Raw genomic sequence first — 8,193 nt, forward strand, 5'->3', positions numbered from 1 at the left:
TCCCAGTCCCAGTCCAGTCCCAGTCCCAGTCCCAGTCCCAGTCCCAGTCCCAGTCCCAGTCCCATCCCAGTCCCATCCCTGTCCCATCCCAGTCCCCAGTCCAATCCCAGTCCCAGTCCCAGTCCCAGTCCCATCCCAGTCCCAGTCCCAGTCCCAGTCCCAGTCCCAGTCCCATCCCTGTCCCATCCCAGTCCCAGTCCAATCCCAGTCCCAGTCCCAGTCCCAGTCCCATCCCAGTCCCAGTCCCAGTCCCATTCCAGTCCCAGTCCCATCCCAGTCCCATCCCAGTCCCAGTCCCAGTCCCAGTCCCAGTCCCATCCCTGTCCCATCCCAGTCCCAGTCCAATCCCAGTCCCAGTCCCATCCCAGTCCCAGTCCCAGTCCCAGTCCCAGTCCCAGTCCCATCCCAGTCCCAGTCCCAGTCCCAGTCCCAGTCCCAGTCCCATCCCAGTCCCAGTCCCAGTCCCATTCCAGTCCCAGTCCCATCCCAGTCCCATCCCAGTCCCAGTCCCAGTCCCAGTCCCAGTCCCATCCCTGTCCCATCCCAGTCCCAGTCCAATCCCAGTCCCAGTCCCATCCCAGTCCCAGTCCCAGTCCCAGTCCCAGTCCCATCCCAGTCCCAGTCCCAGTCCCAGTCCCAGTCCCAGTCCCAGTCCCAGTCCCATCCCAGTCCCATCCCAGTCCCAGTCCAGTCCCAGTCCCAGTCCCAGTCCCAGTCCCATCCCAGTCCCAGTCCCAGTCCCATTCCAGTCCCAGTCCCAGTCCCATCCCAGTCCCAGTCCCAGTCCCATTCCAGTCCCAGTCCCATCCCAGTCCCAGTCCCAGTCCCATTCCAGTCCCAGTCCCATCCCAGTCCCATCCCAGTCCCAGTCCCATTCCAGTCCCAGTCCCATCCCAGTCGCAGTCCCGCTGCCCCCTCACCTCTCTCTGGTCTCGGTCCCGGTTCCGCTGTCCCGGAATCAGCTCCGGTTCTGGTCCCAGTATCCCGGTACTGGTGCTGATCTCACTCCCAGTATCCCAGTACTGCTCCCGGTCTTGGACCTGGTGTCCTGATCCCACTCCGGGTGTTTTAATCCCGGTCCTGGTCCTGGTTCTGATCCCGGTCTTGGTGTTTTAATCCCGGTCCCGATGTCTTAGTTCCAATCCTGCTCCCGATGTCCCGGTTCTGATCTCGATCTCCCGATCTCGGTTCCGGTCCCAATGTCCCCGTTCTGACCCCGGTCCCGGTGTTTCAATCCTGGTCCCGATGTCCCGGTCCCGTTCCCGCTGTCCCGGTTCTGATCCCGTTCCCGTTCCCGCTGTCTCGGTCCCGTTCCCGCTGTCCCGGTCCCGGTCCTGTTCCCACTGTCCTGTTCCCACTGTTCCGTTCCCGCTGTCCTGGTTCTGATGCCGGTCCCGCTGTCCCGTTCCCGCTGTCCCGGTCCCGGTCCCGTTCCCGCTGTCCCGGTCCCGGTCCTGTTCCCACTGTCCTGTTCCCGCTGTCCTGGTTCTGATGCCGGTCCCGCTGTCCCGTTCCCGCTGTCCCGGTCCCGGTCCTGTTCCCGTCTCCGGTTTCGCCTCCGGCGCCTTTAAAGGGCGGGGCGGGGGCGGGGGGGACAAAGGGGGGGGGGATTTCCACTCGTGTCCCCCCCTTACGTCACCGCCCGTGTCCCGTGTCCCTTCCCATGACCCCTCCGTGACCCCTCGGCTGTCACCCGGGTCCCCTCTGTCACCCCCGTGACCCCCCCCATGAGGCCACTGTGACCCCCCCCCGGGTGTCACCCGTGTCCCCTCTGTCACCCTTGTGTCCCCTGTGTCCCCCCCATGTCCTTTGTGTCCTCCGTGTCCCCCCATGTCCCCATGTCCCCCGCATCCCCCTGTGTCCCACCGTGTCCCCCCCTGTGACCCCGCCATGTCCCCATGACCCCCCATGTCCCCCATGTCCCCCTGTGTCCCCCCTGTGTCCCCCCTGTGTCCTCCATGTCCCCCCATGTCCCCATGACCCCCCCATGTCCCCATGACCCCTGTGACCCCCATGTCCTCCCCATGTCCTCCCCATGTCCCCACCATGCCCCCTGTGACCCCCCTATGTCCTCTGTGCCCCATGTGTCCCCTGTGACCTTTGTGTCCCCCGTGTCCCCCCGTGTCCCCCTGTGTCCCCCCGTGTCCTCTGTGCCCCCTGTGCCCCCTGTGACCCCCATGTCCCCTGGGTGTCCCCCCCCCCCCCCACTGTCACCCCGGGGTGACGCCAGGGCCCACCCCCCCATGTCCCTGTGACCTTTGTGACCCCCCCGTGTCCCCTGGGTGTCCCCTGGGTGTCACCCCGGGGTGACACCAGGCTCCCCCCCATGTCCCTGTGTCCCCTGTCACCCCCCCGTGTCCCCTGGGTGTCACCCCGGGGTGACGCCAGGGCCCCTTCCTGCGGGGTGACGCGGTGGCGGCTGCGGTGGCAGCGATGGTGACACCGGGGACAGACGGGTGGGGGGAGGGGAGCTGGGGGTGCCCCGAGCTCCCTTTGGGGTCTGGGGTCTGTTCCAGAGACCCACAGACCCCACAGATCCCCTGTGGACCCCATAGATCCCCCAGAGACCCCACAGATCCCATAAATCCCCTATGGACCCCATAGATCCCCTATAGACCCCACAGATCCCCTATAAACCCCACAGACCCTACAGATCCTCTATGGACCCCATAGATCCCCTATAGACCCCACAGATCCCCTATAAACCCCACAGACCCTACAGATCCCCTATGGACCCTATAGATCCCCTATAGACCCCACAGACCCTACAGATCCCCTGTGGACCCCATAGATCCCCCAGAGACCCCATAAATACCCACCAGTGCCCCATAGACCCCACAGATCCCCTATGGACCCCACAGATCCCCCGTAGATCCCATAAACACCCTCAGTGCCCCATAGATCCCCTACAAACCCCATAGATCCCCTACAGACCCCACAGACCCCACAGATCCCCTATAAATCCCATAGACCCCTATAAACCCCATAGACCCCTATGGACCCCATAGATCCTATAGATCCCATAGATCCCATATAGACCCCAGAGATCCCCTATGAACCCCATAGACCCCTATAAACCCCATAGATCCCCTATAGACCTCATAGATTCTATATAAACCCCATAGATCCCCTATAAATCCCATAGACCCCTATAAACCCCATAGATCCCCTATGGACCCCACAGACCCCATAGATCCTATATAAACCCCATAGATTCCCTATAGACCCCATAGACCCCTATAGACCCCACAGATCCCCTATAGACCCCATAGACCTCATAAATCCCCAATGGACCCCAGAGATCCCTTACAGACCTCACAGATCCCATAGACCCCATAAATCCCCTATGGACCCCATAGAACCCCTAGAGACCCCACAGATCCCCTATAAATCCCACAGACGCCATAGATATCCCCCAGTGCCCCACAGACCCCATAGACCCCATAAACATCCCCCCAGTGCCCCACAGATCCCCTACAGACCCCATAGACCCCATAAATACCCCCCAGTGCCCCATAGACCCCATAGATCCCCCATAGATCCTATATAAACCCCATAGATCTGCTACATTCCCCTGCAGGCCCCATCTCACCCTATAGACCCCATAGCCCCCCACAGACCCCACAAATCCCCCCCAAATCCCCCAATCCCAAACCCCCGTGGGAAAAAAAATCCCAATTTTTTTCATTTTCTTTCCTTTTTCCCCCCTTTTTTCCCCTTTTATTCCTTTTTATTATTCCTTTTTCCCCTTTTTTCCCCATTTTTCATTTTTTCCCATTTCCCCCCCTTTTTTTCCCATTTATTTTCCTTTTTTTCCCATTTTCCCTCTTTTTTCCATTTATTTTCCTTTTTTTTTTCCCATTTCCCCCCTTTTTTTCTCCCTTTCCCCCCCCCAATTTTCACTTTTTTTTTTTCATTTTTTCCATTTTATTCATTTTTTTTCCCTTTATTTTTCTCCGGCGCCTTTTTTTGCCCAAACTTGGCCAAACTCGGCCCATTGTGGGGGCGCGGGAGAGGAGTCAAAGGACAGGAATTTCCTCAGGAACCCAAAATCGCCGTTTTTCCACCCAAAAATAGGGGCATTATTCATCCACGGGGTGGGGGACGCGTCTGGTCACGTTCAGCCACGCGTGTGACAAAGGGGGGGACAAAGGGGGGGGACATGCGGACATCCCCCCCGAAAAAACCCCAAAATCTCCCCAAAAATAAAAAAAAAACACCTTAAAAAACCCCAAAATCTGCCTAGAAACCCCAAAAAACTCCCAGAAAAAAAAATCCCATAAAATTCCTCCCCAAAAACCCAGAAACCCCCCCAAAAAATAACCCAGACCCCCACCCCAAAATCTCCCCAAAAATCCCCCCCAAAAAATCCCAGAACCTCCCGGAAAACCCCCAAAAATCCCAGAATTGCCCCAAAATCTGCCCAGAAACCCCAAAAAACCCCCAGAAACCCCCCCCCCCCAAAAACCCAGAACCCCCCCCAAAAATCTCCTCCAAAATCCCCCCCAAAAAACTCCCAGAACCTCCCGGAAAACGCCCAAAAAATCCCAGAACTGCCCCAAAATCTGCCCAGAAACCCCAAAAAACTCCCAGAACCAAAAAACCCTAAAAAATCCCCCATAAAATTCCTCCCCAAAAACCCAGACCCCCCCCAAAAAATAACCCAGACCCCCACCAAAAATCTCCCCAAAAATCTCCCCCAAAAAAATCCCAAAATCTCCAGGAAAACCCCCCAAAAAATCCCAGAACTGCCCCAAAATCTCCCCAAAACCCAGAAATTCTCCCAAAAAATGCCAGATCCCCCCCAAAATGTCCCAAAAAAACCCAGAAACCCCCAAAAAACCCAGAACCCCCCAAAAATCTCCCCATAAACACCTCAAAATCCCAGACCCCCCCAAAAAAAAAACCCAAAGAAACCAAAAAATCCAAGAATCCCCCCAAAATTCCCCCCAAAAATCCAGAACTCACCCAAAATCCCCAAATTCCCGCTGGGATCCCCCAAAATCCCACCCAGGACCCCAAAATTCCCCCCAGGGAATCCCCAAACCCCACCCAGAACCCCCAAAACCCCACCCAAGACCCCAAATCCTTTTCTGGGATCCCCAAAATCCCCCTCGGGGACCCCCAAATCCCCCCTGGGACCCCCAAAACCCCACCCAGGACCCCAAAATCCCCCCGGGACCCCCAAAACCCCCTTTAGGAACCCCCAAACCCCACCCAGGACCCCAAAATCCGCCTTGGGGACCCCCAAATCCCCCCTGGGACTCCCCAAAACGCCACCCAGGAACCCCAAACCCCACCCAGGACCCCAAAATCCCCCCTGGGATCCCCAAAATCCCCCCCGGGACCCCCAAAACCCGCTTTAGGAACCCCCAAAATCCCACCCAGAACCCCAAAATCCCCCGGGGACCTCCCAAACCCCATCCAGGACCCCAAAATCCCTCCCCGGGACCCCTCAAACCCCACCCAGAACCCCCAAAACCCCACCCAAGACCCCAAATCCTTTTCTGGGATCCCCAAAATCCCCCACGGGAACCCCCAAATCCCCCCTGGGACCCCCAAAACCCCACCCAGGACCCCAAAATCCCCCCGGGACCCCCAAAACCCCCTTTAGGAACCCCCAAACCCCACCCAGGACCCCAAAATCGCCGCTGGGACCCCCAAACCCCACCCAGGACCCCAAAATCCCCCCAGGACCCCCAAAACCCCCTTTAGGAACCCCCAAAACCCCACCCAGGACCCCAAAATCCCCCCAGGACCCCCAAAATCCCCCCGGGACCCCCAAAACCCCCTTTAGGAACCCCCAAAATCCTACCCAGAACCCCAAAATCCGCCGGGGACCTCCCAAACCCCATCCAGGACCCCAAAATCTCCCCCGGGACTCCCCAAAAAACACTTAGGAACCCCAAAATCCCACCCAAGACCCCAAAATCCCTCCCCGGGACCCCTCAAACCCCACCCAGGACCCCAAAACCCCACCCAAGACCCCAAATCCTTTTCTGGGATCCCCAAAATCCCCCACAGGGACCCCAAAATCCCCCCTGGGACCCCCAAAACCCCACTCAGGGACCCCAAAATCCCCCCTGGGACCCCCAAAACCCCACTCAGGACCCCAAAATCCCCCCTGGGACCCCCAAAACCCCCTTTAGGACCCCCCAAACCCCACCCAGGACCCCCTAAATCCCCCCCAAAGCCCCAAATCCCTCTCTGGGACCCCCCCAAACCCCACCCCGGACCCCCCCCCGGGGGTGACTCATTTTGGGGTGACTCAGCCGGGTCTCGGCTCCTTCCTGTGGGGTCCCCAGGGAGGGGGGGGTGTCACATCCAGCTCATCCCAAATTCCTCGTGATTCACCCCAAAAACGGGCACCGGGCCCCCGAATCCGTCCCAAAAACCTCGCTGTGACCCCAAAGCTGGAGGGATTCACCCCAAAAACTTCCACAGCCCCAAACTGACCCCAAGCTGACCCCAAAACTGAACAGATCCACCCCAAAATCTCCATGGATTCGCCTCCAAATCCACGTGGATTCACCCCAAATCCTCACTGCACCCCAAAACCTCCATGGATTCACCCCAAAAAATTCCACAGACCCAAATTGGCTGGGATTGACCCTAAATCTCCATGAATCCACCCCAAAATCTCCATGGATTCACCCCCAAATCTGGGTGGATTCACCCCAAATCCTCACTGCACCCCAAAAATGGAGGGATTCACCCCAAAAAATTCCACAGATGCAAATTCATTGGGATTGACCCCAAAACTGAACACATCCACCCTGAAACTGATGTGGATTCACCCCCAAATCCAGGTGGATTCACCCCAAATCCTCATTGCACCCCAAAAATGAAGGGATTCACCCCAAAAAATTCCACAGATCCAAATTCACTGGGATTGACCCCAAAACTGAACAGATCCACCCCCAAATCCGCGTGGATTCACCCCAAATCCTCCCTGCACCCCAAAAATGAAGTGATTCACCCCAAAACCTCCAGCAGACCCCAAATCTGTCCCCATCCCCAGCGCTGCCACCCCACAGGGGTGTCCCGTGTCCCCCCAATGTCCCAAATCCCATGTCCAATGTCCCATGTCCCAAATCCCGTGTCCCCCCCATGTCCCAAATCCCGTGTCCCATGTCCCTTGTCCGTCCCAAATCTCATGTCCCCCTCAGTGTCACAAATCCTGTGCCCCAAATGTCCCAAATCCCGTGTCCCCCACCATGTCCCCGTCCCGTGTCCCAAATCCCGTGTCCCACGTCCCAAATCCCGTGTCCCTTCCAATGTCCCATGTCCCCATCCTGTGTCCCACATTCCCTGTCCAGTGTCCCCACCCCGTGTCCCATGTCCTCATCCCACGTCCCATGTCCCATGTCCCATGTCCCATGTCCCATGTCCCATGTCCCCATCCTGTGTCCCTTGTCCTGTGTCCCATGTCCCATGTCCCATGTCCCATGTCCCACCTCCCCATCCCATGTCCCATGTCCCCATCCCATGTCTCCTGTCCCACATCCTGACCCCATGCCCCACATCCCCATCCCATGTTCCCCCTGTGACCCATGTCCCCATCCTGTGTCCCACATCCCCGTCCCATGTCCCACCTCCACATCCCATGTCCCATGTCCCCATCCCATGTCCCATGTCCCCATCCCATGGCTCCTGTCCCACATCCCGACCCCATGCCCCACATCCCCATCCCATGTTCCCCCCGTGACCCATGTCCCCACCCCGTGTCCCTTGTCCCCTGTCCCCTGTCCCACCCTTCCTCCCCACGTCCCACCTCCCCATCCCACGACCCTTGTCCCTTGTCCCCTGCCCGCCACGCGCCCTCATCACGTCCCACGTCCCCGCAGCGCGGCCTTGGCCACGCCTGGACGTTCCCCTGGAGCCACCACGACCCCGAGGAACCCCGAGGAACCTCCTGAACCTCGCGGGAGTGCCACCAGCCCCTCAAGGCCACCTGCCTGTCCCTTGCCATGCCATGTGCCGGGAACAGGGCGGTGGCACCTGTCAGCGCATTCCTGGCACCTGCGGCGTCACTTTCATTTCTCCCACCTCCTTTTATTGCGACCAAAGGTCCCCTCCCGGTGCCCTCGGTGTCCCCAGTCCCGCTCTGCCCGCCGTTGGGGACGGATCCTCGTGTCCCCTCTCTGCCCCCCGACTGCGGCGTCCCGGGGCCATGGGGCGGCTGTGGGGCAG

Source organism: Passer domesticus, chromosome 29 (genome assembly GCF_036417665.1).
Source record: "Passer domesticus isolate bPasDom1 chromosome 29, bPasDom1.hap1, whole genome shotgun sequence".
Taxonomy (NCBI): domain Eukaryota; kingdom Metazoa; phylum Chordata; class Aves; order Passeriformes; family Passeridae; genus Passer; species Passer domesticus.